We start from the raw sequence: 20,000 nt of genomic DNA on the forward strand, positions 1-20,000 counted from the left end.
AGGAAGAGTTAACCTGCGTGTATGCAATACATAATGGGTAGGCAACTAAGTTCCTGCGGTTTTTTAAATTTAAATTTTTTAAAAGATTTAATAAAAAATAAATAATTAATCAATAACGTATTCACCCTTGTTTACAACTTCCCAACGTTCAACAAGATTTTCAATACCTCCTCGGTAGAAATCACCAATTTTGACTCGAAAAATTGATCCAACCAAGCTTTCAATTCTGCATCAGTATTGAACGAAACTCCGCGCATAGCATTTGAAAGAGATCGAAAGAAGTGGAAATCAGTTGGTGCCAAAATCAGGAGAGTATGGCGGGTGTGGCAGCACTTTCCAGCCATGCGTTTGAATGGCTTTCTTGGTCATATTGCCGATATGAGGGCGGGCGTTGACGTGCAGCAGAAGTATTCCATGTTGACGATTATGTCTTTTCTCTTGAATAGCCGTGTTGAGTCGTTCCATCTGTTGAACATAGGGTTCCGCATTGACCGTTCGGTTTCGTCCAAGCAATTCGTAATGGATAATCCCTTCCCAGTCCCACCACACGCACAACATCGTTTTACGCGGATGAAGATCTTGTTTCACGCGCGGTGTCGCATATTTACCGGGGCTAAGCCATTCCTTACACTGCTTCATATTGATGTACAGGCACCATTTTTCGTCGCCAGTAACGATTTGGTAAAGAAATCGTTGCTTGTGTCCATGAGTTGAGCGGTGACGAGCAAGCAAACCAGCGGAGATTGTGGCTCGTTGATTTTTGTTGTTGTCACTGAAAGCATGCGGAAGCCATGCTTCATACTTCTGAACCTTACCCATCGAGTAAAGATGCTTCTCTATAGCAGTGTGGGAGCATTGCATTTTCTATGCCAGTTCTCTTGTAGTTTGACAGGAATTTTCGTGCAAAAGTTGGTTTAATCGCTCTTCATCGAACTCAACTGGACGGCCAGTACGAGGTGTGTCTTTGAGGTCAAAATCTCCATTTTTGAACTTGGCATACCAATCACGAGCAGTTCTTTCAGCCATGGCACCCTCTCCATACACAGCACAAATGTCGCGAGCAGCTTTTGCGCCCTTAGAACCTTGATTAAAAGCAAAAAGAAGGAGGTGTCGAAAATGCTCGTTTTTCTTAACTTGACATTCCATTTTAATGCCCTGAAAATAGACAAAAATTAACTAAAATTAACTAGAAAAAAAAAAGATTCCAAAATGATTCAAAAATAGAATTCTCTAAAAAAATAGATTCCAAAATTTAAAAACGCAATAAATTCCAAATTTAAAAAGAATCAGCGGGAACTTAGTTGCCAACCCAATACATACAAGCTTTCTGTATGTAATACATACAAAAATATACATAAAGGAAGCATACATACAAAAACGTATAAGCCCTTCGCCGAAAAACCAAAAGAAGTGCCATTGTTTATAAACAAACCCCCATTTTGCTGTCAGAGCTATAAATCATAATTCATAATATATGAAGTAAAAATCCATTGACAAAATTGGCGGAAATTACCCACAGAAATTGAACTACATGTTTGTTGTGATTTTCCAACTTGAACCGTGAAATTGGAATATTTAATATCACATAAAATTCCTTCTTTTCATATATCTCAATACTTCAAAATACAATCCCAAAAATCAAACAAAAAAATCTCGAAAATAGGTAAGTCTACCTTTTCCGTATTAGGGGATTTCTTGCCATATATTTTGATCTATTATTTATAGCAAAATTTGCATTCGAGCAACTTCGTAATGACTCACACACACATACATATACAAAGACGCATTCTCACTCTCTCTCTCTCTCTCTCTCTCTCTCTCTCTCTCACACACACACATATATACGTATTCATACCAATTGAAGATTTAAAAATTCTCCAGAAAAAAACAATTGGCCACAATTTTATCGACCTTCTACTTTTTAAAAAATTTGAATATCATTTAAAATTCGAAAATGAATATGGCTTCTACTACTTTGCAAAAGCAGTCGATCGCATCACTGACACATTAAAACCGAGCAACTATGTTTATTCTGATAGAAATATTGAATAAAAAATCGAAATCAAAATAAATATAAAGCAAAAAATGGTGTTTCCAACTTCCAGTATTGGTCCATTGAGTTAACGTAGGTATTATTAATAGCCCTTGGCTTTAAATCTTCTTCATATACAGAGCGATTTAAATTTCAATCTGAAGCTAAGAAAGGTCAAATGGTTTAGAATGTAAGACGACTATTTGTCGACAGCTAGCTAAATTCTACTTTCCTATGATGATAGAGATGTTGAGTTTGCTACACGATTACTTCAAGATATTTTCCAGAAAAGAAAGAGAGAAATAAGAAGAAAATGGACGGAAGGTAAGAGTAAAAATGCTGATGTTTTATTTTTCTCTTTGAAAAGCAGATGCATCACAACCAGCAAAACTTATCAGCAACATGATGTTATGAATATAAAATATCTATGTAAGAAACGTGTAATAAAATACAAATTCTCGAAATCGTATATTCATGAATTTTACTTTTTCTACTCTTGATAATTTTCACATATTTTTGTCATAATGTAAAGTTCTAATTGGACAAAAATAAATATACTATACATCATTTTGACACGTATTTCTAGGATACATCCTCTTTAGCGAGATTATGAAACGTTTTCTATAGTTAAGAGACAGTTCACCTTTCTGCTATAGTCTGAAAGAGAAAACTGAGACAAACTTCGTCTTCATTTTCCTTACCTAATGTTGGAAAATGTAGAAAAAATGTGAATGACAAAAAGATATTTTTACATTTCAGCAATTCTATATAATGTAGATTTCTAATTGGAGAAAAATAAAATAAAATTTAAATATTTTGTTTATATTTATAAGGTTTTGTATAACAACAACAATAATAATAGAAATATCATTAATAATGTTATTAGTGAAAATAATAATAATACTCTTTTTAATAACATATGTAACAATCATTTCAATAACCATAATAAAAAAGAAGTAGCTGCCAAGTTTCCCTTAATTCCCTCTCAATAGATTTGAATATGCGAAGGATAATGCGAAGAATAATGATTTCCTAGCAGCAAGAGGAGGAAGGCAACGGGAAGTACAGGTACCGGTAAAAGCAAAAATACTTAAAATTCTTGTGAAGCAGGTGAAACACCCGAAGAAAGAAAATATGCAAGTAGCTCATACGATGCAAATTCGAAAATTTTAAGGAATAATAAAAGTTGTAATTAGGAAAAATATGTAACCATCCATTTAAAAGAGCCAGCTGAGGAAAACTTAATCGACAAACTAAATAGAGAGAGAAAAAAAGAAAGAAATAGAGAGAGAGAGAGAGAGAGAGAGAGAGAGAGAGTGAAAGCCACAGATCCTATAAAACTTAGCTAAAGCATAAGAAACCTTATAACTGGACATAATGTCACAAATGATAAACGCATATCTTGAAAAAATAGACAGGTCCAGAACGGAAGTAAAGCTGCATAGGCGCATATGGCTGCGAAGATCAAGAAGGTGTAATCGTTGGCTCTACGGGGACAAAGAAGAATCTGAGGTTGACATGATAGCTTGCTAAGAATATAAGAAAACTAATAAAGAAAAGGAAAACAGAGAAACAGTTTTCCTCCCTCCCACCAAAATCAAGTCTTCGCGCAGGATTCAAAGCTGAAACCATAGAGCTTTTGAATACGGCATTATGCCGAAGTCTCTCCAACCCGAAAATACCCAGCGAGTATAATAAGGCAGAATACAAATATATATGTATATATATATATATATATATATATATATATATATATAGTGTGGTAAGAAGCTTGCTTCCCAATCACATCGTTCCGGGTTCAGTCCCACTGTCAGTCCTACTGCGTGGCACTTTGAGCAAGTGTCTTCTATTATAACCTCGGGCGTCCAAGGCCTTGTGAGTGGATTTGGTAGACAGAAACTGAAAGAAGCCCATCGTTTATACATACATACATGTACACACACACACACACACACACACACACACACACACACATATATATATATATATATATATATATATATATATATATATAGTATTCAATCATATCAAAGGGAAATGGAATTTAATTAAAATTAAAAACATTCAATTAAAATTTACATTTCCAGTGGTCTAACGCGTAAAAGAATTTTAGTCAAAACGACTATATATTATACGATATAGTGTATATTTAAACACATAGAGAATCCACTTATAGGGATTCTACCCGCTAGAAAGAACAGCTAAGTTCTATAACCACCAAAACTTGGGGATAAGATTCGACAGGAATAAATTTGGAAATTAAAAACATTTACCATCTAGATTCCTCGACCAATTGGTTTCTAATGTTCTTTTAGCGAGTCATAGAGAACTAACAAGGTTTGATCTTCCTCAGCAGGCCCAACCTAGTGTTAAACATAACTACACGAGACAAAAAAGGCTACCTGTCTCGTGTACATACGAACTAACTTTTCAAATTTACTGCGCAGACGCCGTCCATTCGTTGACTACAATAAAAAACCGCCAACTTTTAACCGAAAATTATCCAAAAATTTACTGTATTCAATTATATCAAAGGGAAATGGAATTTAATTAAAATTAAAAACATTCAATTAAAATTTACATTTCCAGTGGTCTAACGCGTAAAAAAATGTTAGTCAAAAAGACTATATATTAGTCAAACGATATAGTGTATATTTAAACACATAGAGAATCCACATAGGGATTCTACGCGCTAGAAAGAATCATATGCGTACACGTATGTGTGTGTGTGTATATGTCTGCATATGCGGTTTCTATGAATGAAGCATTACTTTCTCCATGCCTATTGGAGTAATTTCCCTTTATTCAACGTTTTTTTTTCATATCATTTTGTCTTAATAACTAATGAGATGCCGGAGCAGACCTGAATTTTTTTATGACAACCAACTAATTGTCACATATTATATATATATATATATGTATATATATGTATGTATGTATGTATGTATGTATGTATGTATGTATGTATGTATGTATGTATGTATGTATGTATGTATATGCACACACATAATTACATGTACAGACATAACGGAGACGAGGCTTTCATATACACGAAATTATAACAACATAATGAAAATGTCAATAGAAATGAAATGGTGTATACATACATAACAAAGATATCGCAGAGAATTGCAAAGTGAACATACCCTGAAATAAGCCAATTCATATAGACAGTGAGATAATGGAAAACCATCTCGTTATTATTATCCAAAGTCATAAAGATAACAGAAATATGTATGTGGCTGGTACTTATTTCAATAACTCTGATCAAATGAAACACAAAATGTACCTCAATAGAATTTGACTACAGTCTAAGTAAATATGGTATTTCATCTTCCTAATGCTCTACCGGTTCTATCACCCCCTGATCTTTCTCAATAATATCAATGGTATAATGATATAATTATAAGAATGTCTATGATTAACATTTATAAAAACTATGTGTGTACAATCATATTTAACATATTCGTGTACACTCGGGTATGCTGTTTATAAGGAGAACTTTTTCTCGAGGAAATTTCGGCAGCGTATGTCTTTCCATGTCAAAGAATATGTGAATGTGTAAAATATGATTGTACACGCACATATTTCATTTGACACTGCTTAGTTCGAATTCAATTAATTAATTTCAAAAGTTCTTAGTGGCTTTGAACAACGATTCGCCATTCGTCACTGACGAGGTGTAACGACTCAGAAACACATGCGTCTTGCAGTTCGATGTTGTTCATAGGCCAATGATGTGCCTTTCACACATTAAGCAAGACATTTTTTCGAGAAACAATTTCGGCAGCGCATGTCTTTCCATGTTCGAATGTACACGAATATGTTAAATATGATTGCACACGCGCATATTCCACTCTACGCTGCCTAGAAAGCCTAGAAACTTATAGAGGCTAATTAGCATCTATAAGTTTCTGACGTTAAAGATTTTCCTAAAGATATTGATAGGATAATGGTCGTGTACTGTTCTTAGCTTTGAATCGAAACCGTGTAATATACAAACCAATAATAATAATAATAATAATAATAATGTCAGTAGCAACAAGAACAACAACAAACCAACAATAGCAGTAATAATAGAAACTACAGCAAAATGACGACGAGAATGACAACAGCAATAAAGGCAACAAAAAAAATTACGACTACCACAACAATAATAACGTTATCTCATAAAAATAATGCTGTAAGACAAAAAGCTAGAAACGGATCATGAACAATGAGCTCTATGCCAAAACAAGATGGACACCATAAACGTCTGTTTTTGTGATATCAAAACCACTATAATATACTAAAGTAGGTGCTGAATGAGATGCTCAGAGTGGATGCTAAAACAAAAAAGTAAATATTCTTAGCACACAGAGGCAGATATTTACCAAATATACACATAAAAAGGAGGCAGAGGTCTTACATAAATGTAATCATTTTACAAAACAGCTACAACTGGGTCGACAAAGTTACAGTTGGGTGGAAAGAAAGCAAGTCACATTATTGCCCATAAATCTACAAGGTAATGTTAAAACATTATTATATACAAAAGAATCAACAAACATAATGATAGGAAGCAAATCCTATCAAGAACACACTATAGATACACAAGAAGACTCAGGAAAAAGATTAAATACAATAACGCACATACACTAACGTCCATAAGTTAAAAAAATACCATCAAGAAATGCTCAACATTTACGAATACAGAAAGGTAAACTGGTCAAAAGTAAAATACTTACAAGAAATTGGAAATGAAATCATTACAAATTCAGTTGTCTACAATGACAAAGAATAAAGATTAATTTCTTGATAAGAACAAATGGTACGAATCATTGACAGTTGAAAGATCGAGTTTAAAATCAAAAAGCTTTACTTGTTCATAATCGGAGTTCGTCACCTGTACGATATATAAAATTATGGAAAACGATAACTAAATTGCGTGTGTCAACAGAATCGGAGATTTGAAAGCAGTTAAAAATTCTACTTTGATTGAAGTAATGGTGTAATAAACGTCAGGCAGGTAAAAAATAATGATGTTGCAATAGACATATAATTTTTATGCTTCTCTCCTCCCCCTCCTCTTCCATAATAATAATAATAATAATAATAATAATAATAATATTAATAATAATAATAATAATAATAATAATAATAATAATAATAATAATAATAATCCTCATCATTATCATCCTTTAATGTTAGCTTTCCGTGCTGGCGTAGGTTTGACGGTATGACTGGGAATCGGGAAGCTGCAAGGCTGCGTCAGACTCCAATGTCGTATTTGGCATTGTTTCTACGGCTGGATGCTAGGTGCTTTATACGAGCCATCGGCATCAGTGAGGTAGTCATGAAGATTCCAACACTGAAAAGCACAGAGGAAAAGGAAAGGTAAGAAGCTGTCACTACTAAAACGACGAATTTAGAAGGAGAAGGTGGAGGCTGGTGGCTTTATGTCAGGTGTTGAAAGGCTAAAGTATGATAAAATGAGAAGCACAGGTGTCTTGTTATAAAGGAGATACATGACTAAAGGAGATAACAAGAAGGTAGTGATGGGGTGCTCGCGCAAATTCTCAAGGACCAAGAAGGTGAGCATAAGAGAGTATACAGATCGTGGGTCATGAAAGGGGGTGAAAGAGTGTGTGGATGCTTTTATAGGAGTGTAAGGGGGAGGTAAACAGGTTGAGGTAGAGGTTAATATTGTGAAAGATGTGCAGGTGTGGGAGCGCAGATGGGGGGAAATACCAATATAGAGAGGAGTAAGGTGGGAGATATAGGAGTGGTCCAAGAAGTCGTAGGAGCAGTGGAGAGGGAGATATAGGGATACATAAGGGGAAACGCGGCCGCTCGCGCGCTGCCGCGTTGCCTCCCTCGCGGGAGGGCGGCGCGCGGCGTTAGCAGGACCGCCCGAAAAGCCGCCCGCTGCTACCCGCTGCCGCCGGTCAGTGGTGTGTATCGGCAACTTACCCAACCCGTCTTAAAACACGGACCGAAGAGTCCCAGTCGACTGCGAGTCGTTGGAGCCTTTCATTTCGCGAACTCCGACGGCACAGCGAAAGTGAGAACGTGACACGTCTTCGCTAGCGTCGCCGGTGCCGGTGCTTTCGGGGTCCGCCGTCGAGGCGTGCGTGGCGCCTCGAAGCATCGTTCCTGGGTCATGTCTGTGCGTTTGCGATTGCGTTTCCGCGCTTCGTTGCGTTCCCGCTCCGACTTTATTACACTGTTACTTCAATGAGCAAAAATGATATCCTAAAACCACTCGGTTATGCTTGTACATTCATGCGAGATCCTGCCCCTCCCATTTTCATAATTTCTCCATCTGTGACCAACTCTGACTATTACTTCAATCAAAGTAGAATTTTTAACTGCTTTCAAATTTCCGATTCCGTTGACACAAGCAATTTAGTTATCGTTTTCCATAATTTTATATATCGTACAAGTGACGAACTCCGATGATGAACAAGTAAAGTATAGTCGAAGGGAGAGTGAGCAGTAGCTGAAGGCATATATTACATCTCATCTACTCCTTAATGGTCTCCCACATTAGGAAGGGGATCGGATATAATATGTGCAGATTCTAATCTCAGGTGAATACAGAAGCCGTGTTGTACCACAGATGGGGAAGGGATGAAAATGGGAGGGGAAGGGTCTCACATGTATGTACAAGCATAACCGAGTGGTTTTAGGATATCATTTTTACTGTAATGGACGGGTCTTCTTGAGCATTGCAAAACACCAGTCATCTTATTCCTTTATCACTTCCTTCGTAAGGCTCAGTATCTTGAGATCAGCCTTCAATACCTCGTCCTTTGTCTTCCTGAGTCTGCCTCTTCCACCAGTTCCATCCACTTTAAGCGATCGGCAGTTCTTGATTTAACTGTACCCATCCATACGCATCACATGACCAAACCAGCGCAGTCTTCTCTCTTGCACGCTAAATCTAATAATCTAATTCCTCTTACGCTTAACTGTTCTCTCAATACATTTGCACTTTCTTGTACATGCACACTAACATTGAACATCCAGCGAAGCATACTAACTTTATTCTTCTCTATAGTTTTATGAATGGAAATTCGATTTGAAGAGCATTCTACATTTCTATAAGCAAGATTGTTTGTTTGTTTGTTTGTTTCTGTGATATTGTAGAATTTGAGTCTGAATAACTTTCCGTAAATGGCCTAAGATACCTTCATTTATTAGGACTGAATTGTACTGTTATTTCAGTTATTCATTTATTTACTTACATAAACAAATTACTGGAACTGCTTGAGCAGATTTGCAATGCTTTTACATCCCCTTTTTATTATCTACCCCTACACAATCACTGCGTATGTTCATGATTCATTTCAGCAGCCCACTAACCCAAGAGAGCGAGATATTCCTAGAGAGCGAAAAATTCTACCAATCAGCTTCTGTCCGAGGGAAAAAATAATACGTCTAAAAGTACCTCTGTAATACTTTCTGCTGTTCATGTCGAGGATATCTGACTCTCCAAATATAAAAATGCGGAGATAGCGATGTAGTGATTGAAAACAGAAATTATCTCTATAATAAAAAAAGTGGTGTATGTCTCAAGCACCAAGAGAGAGCATTCAGAAAATATTACTTGGCATTATATACATATTATGGGGAGTATACTCTCAGTAATATAGAATGCCTGAAACCAAAACAAATTGGATGCTGTACTCAGATATGCGCTCAATAGAAATAAAAGCAAGACATACTACTACTACTCCTACTCCTACTCCTACTCCTACTACTACTACTACTACTACAATTTCTTTTATTAGCGTGTAGAGCTCGAGACGTTGGCGACAATAAAAGGTAAAATACATAGGACAACAATAAATAAGGATCTGTAGGGGATTTATTTCGAATAAAATATTGAAGTCAACAATAGCAATACAATCACATTTATATATAGGTAATGATAATTAGAGCAAAGAAAAAACAATAAGAAGATGCTCCTTGTCGTGGGACAACAACAATATACCGGGATTCGGAGCACCCTATACAGAAGCTCAGAATTGGGAGAAGGCATTGGCCTTTGATGTAATCAAAGGTGGTCAATGCCTGCTCCAGTTCTTGCCACCACACTACAGCCGCATGGTCTATGTAGACCAATCTACTCACTTTCCCTCACCTTTTATTTCTTGCCACTGAGGTGATGGCGAGGGATGTCATAAAGAGAAAATGCAGGCTGTAACGGATTTAGATCATGTGAGAAAAACAAAGAAGCATAAGTAGAAAAAGGGTTAATCAAAGGGCCCTGCAAATCCCAACACCCTGAATACCAAAGAAATAGGTTTTCCTCGTTGCATCATGTGTACAGTATTTTATTGAGATGAGGTCCAGTTAATAATACAATAATCGCTGTGAAGAAACGAACTACTCTCAGCTATTTCGAGCGTTGACAAGCATGATATAGATTTTACCTTAAACTCCAGGAAAAAAGCTATTATTTACTCTTCGTTGTCAAAAAGTGAGTAAGCAGTCAGGTGCTAGTATACTACCAAACAAGAATTCAAGAATAGCTTCATCTAAAATCACCTGGAAGATGACAGTATAAGATAAAGCAGTCTAGCCTCTGAAGACGAGCTGACCGAAAACGACTACTTTTAGCCATGGTTGACATGTCGATAACTTTTGATTTATTTAAATTGATAAGAATCCCGCCGAAGCCAGATTTATTAGTAACGTAACTGAAGCATCCGGATTTTCTTCTTTGAAACAGGCCCACAACTACCCCTGTCTACAAAGAGGATATAGTCAAGAATGTTTCTTTTTATATTTCTTGGTGCTACGTATATCAGTATCTCAATTTTAATTCTCGATTAAGTTCCTTTAGCGATTTCTTGTGGAATATTTACTATTACTATCACCACTCCTTTCAAATCCATCTCTGGCGGTACGTCACGTCATCAGTTGTCATATTGGAGACACGCCATTTCATATAAACTTCTATAAACACAAGGTACTCGAAGTTTGTTTCTTAAAATATGGCTGTGTTTAGTGCAAAACTAATGTGTTTATTAACGAATCTGTGAAGGTTAAATGTTTCTGGTTTTCCGCGTGGTATGCAGCTTTCCCCGTTCCATACTACTTTTATCTCCTTACGAGATATCTTTATTGTCGACATACATATGTGTATTCGTCACCTGTTTCATTGGGTATGACAAGCTTTCCTAAATTATGTCACTATGTGCGAAAACCATTCCTAAATCACATCTGGTGACATAACTTAATGTATGTATATTTTATCGAAATGAAGACCGTATTGTCATCCAGTAAAAGAATATATTATTTGTGCAAACGATCAACTATTTTCCTTCGCCTCTGCTGTTATTATGATTACTGTATTACACGTAAAATGCGAGCCAGAGCAATAATATTCTTAAGATTATAAACCTGGAAATGTACAGGACATCTGATAAAGTACAGAACAAGAAATTTTTTACTTAAAATATTGCAGCTAGAGATAAAATTTGAAATAGAATATTTTATTAAAACTAAAAATGTTATTACAAGTTATTATTTCTATTTGTTATTACTTGTTATTTCTATTAAAAATAAAAAATAATTCAATGAAAATATTTTTGCACTTTAAAAAAATCATTTTTTAATTAATTAATAATTAAACATTTGAAAATAGGTTATAAAAAATAATAGTAGTATAGGTTGTCAAGAAAGTTCTTGCGGAATTTCAAATTTTGGTTTTAAATGATGTATTTTCAAATTAATTTTCGTTAAATTACTCTTTTTTTTTAATTATTAGGCCATTTTTTCCGGAACGTTGAATACAACATGGACAAAAAACAAATTCGCACAATTTTCTTATTCCAGTTCAAGCTAGGCCGAAAAGCTGCTAAAACAACCCACGATTTTAACGATGTGTTTGGCCCAAGAACCACTAATGAACGTACAGCACAATGGTGGTTCAAGAGATTTCGTTGCGGTGACGAGAGTCTTGAAGATAATAAGTGTAGTGGTCGGCCATCGGATGTTGACAACGATCAACTAAGAGCCTTAGTCGAAGCCAATCCACGCACAACTGTTCGAGAGCTTGCTTCTAAATTAGACGTAACGTATATGACATTTTCCAACCACTTGAAAGAGATTGGAAAAACAAAAATATTTGAGAAATGGGTGCCGCACGAACTGAACGACAACCAAAAAAAAAAAAAGAAAAGAGGAAACGCCGTTTTGAAGTGTCGTCTTCCCTTCTTTTACGCAACAAGAACGACCGGATTGTGATTTGCGATGAAAAGTGGATTCTTTACGAAAACCGGCGACGCTCATCTCAGTGGTTCGACGCCGACGAAGCTCCACGGCACTTCCCGAAGCCAAAGTTTCACAAAAAAAAAATGTCATGGTGACTGTTTGGTGGTCTGCGGCCGGTCTCATCCATCACAGTTTTTGGGATCCAGGCGAAACCATATTCTTTTCCGCACCATTAGTCTGATTAAACTCTTAGCTCCTTTAATGAAGTATAACTCCGGAATAGACCAGCGATCATGAGGGATCATTTGAATGATCATGCAGTCGCTCACCTGACCAAATGTTGTGATGCACCTTCGTGTGCGTCATGTGCTTTCAGCTTTCACAAAGATAGCAAGACAAACGTCAACGTCTGTTCCAATATCTCTGGTATTGATCCGCATATTCCTTTTACTCGCGTTTGCGACACTAAGCTGAGCCTTTTATGCTTTACAACGATCGCAAAAGAACAAATGTTGTTGTTATTGTTGTTTGCTGTGCTTAGAAATATATATATATTTTTTATCTAAGTTAATTTTTTCAGCACTTTGTATTTTCCATTGCACAGCGGTTGCTTTTCATGTTTGTTTAATTTCATTTCGTTTAAAAAATAATTGTTTTGAAAATAATCGGGGCGAGGTGGTGTTGTTTCTGTAATTGAAGCTATTGCTACCATCACTGAGGCAAGCAAATTGCGTATGGCAGAAATACGAGCTGTAAATCTGAACAGAAATATAAACAAATAAAACGTTTTTAAGACGTTTGTAAAATTATCTTTCAGCAGGAGGTCTGACTGTAACACCTGTTCAAACTTACCTTCAATAATAAATCATAATTACGATTCTTTCTAAATTTGGTACAGGGCCAGCAATTTTGAGGGGAGGGTACAATCCGATTACATTAACTGCAGTACTTGACTGCTACTTATTTTAGCGACCTCAAAATGATGGCGGGCAAAGTCAGCTTCCGCAGTATTTGAAATCAGAACGTAAAGGTCAAAAAAGAAATACTGCTAAGCATTTTGTTCGACGTGTTGATGATTGTGCCAGCTCATCGTCTTATAAATCAGCATAATAATAATAATAGTAGTAGTAACAACAACAACAACAACAACAACAACAACAATAATAATGATAGTAATAATAATAATAATAATAATAATAATAATAATAATAATAATAATAATAATAAGAAGAAGAAGAAGAAGAAGAACAATTTATTTGAAGTCGATATACGGTCAAAATTTTCGAGGAGAAGGGATAGAGCAGGGTGAATCTAGTTCAGAAAAGAACCTGGTGTAGCGTCATTTAGACTCATCTAGTTCAATCATCCCAATGATGACATAGCCTAGTGGTTAGAGCAGCGGACTCGCGGTCGAGGCATCGCGGGTTCGAATCTCAGACCGGGCGATGTATGTGTTTATGAGCGAAACACCTAAGCTGCACGCGGCTCCGGCAGAAGGTAATGACGAAGTTCTGCTGACTCTTTCGTCACAACTTTCTCTCACTCTTTCCTCTTGCATCTTGCAGCTCACCTACAACGGACCGGCGTCCCTATACGCCAAGGAAACCGGGAAACCGGCTCTTATGAGACAGGCATGGCTCGAGAAGGAACAAACAATAATGATGACTGCAACGGCGACACTGATGATGTTGATAAAGATGATGTTGACGATGATATCGATGATGAGGATAATGCTCATAGTAATATTAACAATGCTCATCTCTGCATCGACGATATTTACTAACTTGTTAGTAAACAATCCTAAACAGTACAGTGTTGAGTGCATAATCAATAGTGTCTATATACTTGTAACGAAAATTCTTAAATGAAACAAGCATCTGACAACCTAAATGGTTTGATGTAAATAGATTTGGAAAGATAAACAGCATTGATTACACAAACAGAGTTCATCCTTGACTTGATATTTAAGCCATAACACGCGCACATCCATACACACGTACACATACATACACAGGCGCACATAATACACACACGCACATGCATACACACGTGTACATACATGCACACACGCTACCCAAACCTTTGAATGCGTTAATAACGATAGTATTTGGAAATTATTTTATACTATAACTATTAAATTTTCAGTATATATTATATTACTTGGTCATGGCTTTGGGCACGGCGATGGCTATTTGGTTAAAGAGTTTGTTTCGTATCTTTGTACTTTGGGATTTGATACCACTACGCGGATACATTATTTGTAGAATTTGGATACGTGGAAGGCTGTCAGTAGAAGCATTCTTATTTTTGCGTGCTAAACTAAAGGTGTCACTCGGTTGAACTTCATAATCTGGCCTCTGGGTGTCATTAGCAGAGTCCAATCTTTTTTGAAAGCATTCATGCTCGGTATCCTATCCTGTCACACATATGCAAACTCTCCCTACAAACCATCGTTTTATAGTATATAGAAAAATCCGTCTTTTGTTTCAAAAATAGATGTATGTACCCTCCTCACTCGTTCCAGGGCAAATTCTTCGGACAAGGAGTTACAATCTTTTTCAACACACCTCACCCACTATTTTGTGATGGCTCATATCAAAGAGCTCTTTCTGACCCACAATCAATGCGAAAGATACAAGATTGCTTTTACAGGGTTTTGTAAATGATAATGAGTGTTGCCCTTCTTCCTATATCGAAACTATTAAAAGAAACTTGCGGCATGCTGCATGTTGTGCCGTGGCTTGAATTAATAGAACCGATTTACAATATCATATTCTACTATGACTTTCATTTCTATTCTAGCAAAAATTGTCATAGCCCTTTTCTGTGAATGTAAAATCAAACCTTATGGGAAAATATAAGTGGACTATCACAGCAATATCAAGTCTATAACTTTTGTATCCAAGCTGAGCCTAATTACAATGTGGCCTATATCCTCATCTCAACCATTGGTAAACAGTTCTACTGATATCTCATCCTGCCGAACCAACTTTAATAATAATAATAATAATAATAATAATAATAATAATAATAATAATAATAATAATAATGATAATAATAATAATAATAATAATAATAATAATAAATAATAATAATAATAAATAATAATAATAAAAATAATGATAATAATAATAATAATATAATATAATAATAATAATAATAATAATAATATAATAATAATAATATAATAATAATAATAATAGGCCTTCACTGTTGACTGCCTGTCCCTTTTTCCTAATATTGCAGACATATCTATGCCAAATTCCATGCCTATAGTTTTGCTGAAGAGTCTTACAGTTTGTATTATCTCTTTTTCATTCATACTAAAAAGCCTCAGATCGTCCCTGCAAAGCAAATGGTTAAATTTTCCTTTACTATTTCTGGACTGATACATTGCCTTTGCCTTCCTTAATACTAAACTGAAGGGGATCAGACAAAAGACTAATATTACAGGGGATAACGAGTCTCCTTGGAAAAAATCCTCTCTTGATATTAACTTACCCTAAGTCTATGTCACTTGAGTAGAGATCTACTTTCTATTTCATCATGCTAAAGCTAATCAATTCTCTTATGTTGTCTGCTATAGGAATCAGTGTATCAGTGTAGCTTGTTTCTGTTTTGCATTTTGTTGCCTCCTTGTGTACAGAGAAAAGTATTTTCTTCTTCCGTATTGTTTTATGACATGATTAGTCTTCCACTTTTTGTTTCTAAGTACTTTTCTAGTCCAACTATTGTTATTTTATAGCAGTTCTCTATCTGTGTCAGGCTGCAATCTCCTTCTGAGCGGGGTAGATATATTCTGTGTATGCCTGCTTTGGAATGGTGACCTCGGCATGCTGTTAATAGTTTTCTGGTTTTTCTAAGTTTCTCAATTCACTGATCTTCCAATCTATTATGTTGAAGCTGTAATTTTTGTCTGATATGGCTAGAGAGTTTATCTCCATTGACTTATTTTTAGCATCGACTTAGCCTAACTCTTCTGTAATATTCTCTCCCAATTTTCTTGTTCATTTCTGTGTGTTGCATTCCAGTTGTTTGGTCTCTCCCTAGATATTTGTATGGGCGACTGTGTTTTAATTCTCTGATTTCTATTCAATGCTTTCAGTGCTGATTAATTTGCCTCTTCTCAGTGTCACTCTGGCATATTTGTCCAGCCCCATGTTCATACCCATTCCCCTTGCTGAAACGATGGACAATTTTTAGAAAGAAATCCAGCCGGGTGTATTACAGGAAACGAACTTGTTTACTAGGTTCAAAAAAATTTATCCGAACAGTTCTTAGTACAAAGAACATAAAAATCGGGTAAAAAATTATATAGGTATTATATTGGAGGTACACCGGACACTCCGTCGGTTCGTGAAATAACGTGCAAGTGGATGAGCATTCTACAAACACGCGTCCCCTTATCGTTGTTCCCAGGTAGATTCACTGTGACACGGAATGTGACAAAGTTTACCCTTTGAATAACAGGTACAACTCATTTTGGCTAGCTGAATACACTGGAACAACGTGGAATAAAGTGTCTTGCTCAAGGACACAACGCATCGCCGGGAATCTAATTCACGACTTTACGATCGGGAGTCGAATAACCTAACCACTGAGCCATGCAATTTCACATGTAGAAAGAAGAAAATACTCGTGATCTAGGATCACGAGTCATGGTTCAAGAGAAATTGTAACTTAACCGGGTTCGGTACCTACTTGCGTAGTAACAACAGCAACATGATGATAATAATGATGTTAATATTAGCAAAACAGCAATAACAACGACAAGAAAAGAAGAGGAAGAAGAAGAAGAAGAAGAAGAAGAAGAAGAAGAAGAAGAAGAAGAAGAAGAAGAAGAAGAAGAGAAGAAGAAGAAGAACAACAACAACAACAACAACAACCACATTAATAATAATAATAATAATAATAATAATAATAATAATTTCTTACAATGGCATGTGGTCATATGTTTTTGGGAGACGAAGAATAACTGACTGAAATCGATCTAAGTACTTGACTGGTACTCACTTTATCGACCTCATAGAGATGAAAAGCAAAATCGATCACAGCGAGATTTCGTTTAAGTAGGTAAAATAACTTAAATATCACAAAGAATTTCGTTCGTCTACGACGATTAATGATTTTACCATACATCGTTTAATGATGATGGTAGGAATAATAGAAATAGCGATGAAAGACAAAAAAAACTTTGCTACATCGCAAAGAATCTGCCGTTAGGAAAAGTGAAAAAAAATTCTTTTAACAAAACAAATATTTCCTTCCAATACAAAACAAATTTAACAAAAGCAAGTTAAAAACTAAAAGAATGAATGCAATGCCAACAGCATAAGTAAAGATTTTTTGGGGAGGAGTTTGGAAGGAGAGCAGGTGGATTGCTACGGGCAAAAATGTTAAAACAAGTGTGACACCTAATTAATCGCAGAAAAAATATCCTAAGGAGTAACTCAGATGTTTAAAAAAATCATCAACAAATGACAAAGTATCAAACTTCTGATTAAAGTGGCTAACAGCTACCAACAAAGTACTGCCAAAAATATTCAACTATTTACCGAAAGAAGGCGAAATATCACCTAAATGGTACCCGACAGTAAACACTTCTTCATTCATGAAAACTGAAGTAAAATACAGATATATAATTTACTTGCTTCAATAAGAATATGTCAAAGGATGGAAGCAGACAAAAGGAAGAAAAAACCTGCTACTTCTAGGAGAAGCGAATGGTTATCTCAAAAATCTCATATCGATGTAAGAAGCCAGCTACACCTCGAATAAAGCCACGTGGAGAAGAAATATCTGATTTTGATGCATGTTGATTACTATTGGACTTAACAGTAATTCTCATCTGTGAATACTGCATATTTTTACCACCTGTAAACATTCAAGTAGTTACATTAAACATCCCTTGAGGACATAGAACTAGTTTTTCGAATTCCTTTGAAAGGAATCCTCAGAACGAGCCAGGGCCCTTTTAAAAAATAAATTTTTCAACGGGACACTTCTATTATTCTCTACATTTGTACTCAATTGGCTATAAAGTGAATTAAGCGAGACTGGAGAGGAAAATAATAATGCATTTTAAATAGATACCTCAAAATTCACATAATAAGACAATATTTGTTAAGAATATAAAGGTAGAGGAGTTTTCTGCATGTGAAAGGCGATATAAAGAGAGGCGTCATCTTATACCTGTTTCTATTGCTTATAAGGAAAACATAAGCAGATTACATTATCAATTCTTCAGAGACTATGCTACTCATTAGTAATGTTTAGGATATATACTTAACTACAGACTGTATTACGGTATCAATGACCATAACTACCGTGTTAAAATATATTAAACAATCTGCTTTTGCAGTTATACACATATGCTTACATATATATATTCATACAGTGATACACACATACGCGCACACTCTTTACACACACATATGCACACACACACACAAACACATACATATACATGAAATGAACAAGTTACCCATATACAGAGTGTCCTAAAATTAAGGCAACCAACTTTTTTCAATTTTTTTAAAGCAAAATGCTACTATAATTCGGATCCACCTCTGTTTCGAATCACAATCTTAAGTCTAGGTGCGAATGATTCACACGCTGCACGCAGCTGTTCTTACTGAATCGGAGCCCATTCCTGGCACAGTTTTGCCTTTAGAGCGTCAAGTGAAGCATGAGGAGTGCTCAAGACTCACATCTCCAAAACGAAGGAAAAATATAAATCCAACAGGTTGAAATCGTGGCTTCTTGAGGGTTATACATTCTTGCCTATGAACGATGGAATATTTTTCTGAATACAGTGGTGTGTCTATTTAGAGCTGTGGGATGGTGCCGAGTCCTGCTGGAAGTTGCAAGGTGCACCTTGAAAGTGATCATTTGTCTATGGAAGCAGTTCAGCTTCTAGAATGTCGCTAATGTATCGCTGGGTTTAGGTTTTAATATTTAAGGGCACAAAAACGAGGGAAGACCTTCCAGTGGCTGTCACAGCCGCCCAAACCATTACTGACTGTGGATTTTGACGTCGATTTATGATTCTATCATCAACGGAACTAGATATACTCCAAAGTTGGTCATTATGTTGGTTTATTGTCTGTTCAATGTCAAAATTTCTTTTCATCAGTGTGCATCAAGTTGGGCAGCATGCCTTCAGCAATCTGGTGCAGGATAAGACGACTTCTTTCTAGTATCATGGCCTTATAAACTTGTGTGAGCTCATAACGGCAGGTCATCTTGTAGGGATGGGTCTTGAGATCCTCCTTCGGCACTCGATACATCGATGTTCGGTTTATTTTTGCTGTTGAAGCCAGTTTTCTGACGGAACGACGAAGATTTTGCCGTATCTTTTCTCTGGTAGCTTTGATAAGCTGAGGGGTCCACAGGTTTTCCGTCATGTCCAGGTTGATCAGCGGTGGAACTACTCTGTTAAAATCTCTTGATAATTTTCCAGACTGTTCTTCGCCTAATTTAAAGCCTTTTTTTCTGCAGTTGTATTATTTTCGCCTCCTTGGTAAATGGTAATGAATATATTTCGGTCTATAGCCATTAGCTAATTCATAAATCTGAATTTATTTAGTCTGAAGCAAAAAGAAGACACACTAATGATGTATAATTTTCATATCTTATCACATTTATTGATAGTTATTAAAGCCCGAAATTTCGACTGCTTTAATTTCGGGACACCCTGTAAGATTTGGTTCTAGTGATATATGGGAATTGATAAAGCCAGATCTATAATAGACACAAAAAT

At 35.9% G+C, this 20,000-nt stretch overlaps 2 long non-coding RNA genes across 5 annotated transcripts in view; one reads left to right on the plus strand and one right to left on the minus strand.

The window, feature by feature from the left end:
- The window catches only part of LOC118761134, a 52,600-nt gene that overhangs the window by 20,172 nt on the left and 12,428 nt on the right, over positions 1-20,000 (minus strand). The window contains exon 3 of the long non-coding RNA XR_004997170.1: positions 7,990-8,097. This is a non-coding gene — a long non-coding RNA (uncharacterized LOC118761134). The remainder of the gene's footprint in view (positions 1-7,989; positions 8,098-20,000) is intronic.
- On the plus strand, positions 5,374-15,701 carry LOC118761133. Of its 4 annotated transcripts, none has more exons than XR_004997167.1 (4): positions 5,374-5,383; positions 7,628-7,634; positions 8,013-8,109; positions 15,692-15,701. It is a non-coding gene; the product is annotated as an uncharacterized LOC118761133 (long non-coding RNA). The 4 variants fall into 4 exon arrangements; XR_004997166.1 differs by lacking the exon at positions 15,692-15,701 and adding an exon at positions 10,271-10,281 and having other exon boundaries at positions 8,013-8,102; XR_004997169.1 differs by lacking the exon at positions 15,692-15,701 and adding an exon at positions 8,658-8,668 and having other exon boundaries at positions 8,013-8,102.

Source organism: Octopus sinensis, unplaced genomic scaffold, assembly GCF_006345805.1.
Source record: "Octopus sinensis unplaced genomic scaffold, ASM634580v1 Contig09254_ERROPOS363161, whole genome shotgun sequence".
Classification (NCBI taxonomy): domain Eukaryota; kingdom Metazoa; phylum Mollusca; class Cephalopoda; order Octopoda; family Octopodidae; genus Octopus; species Octopus sinensis.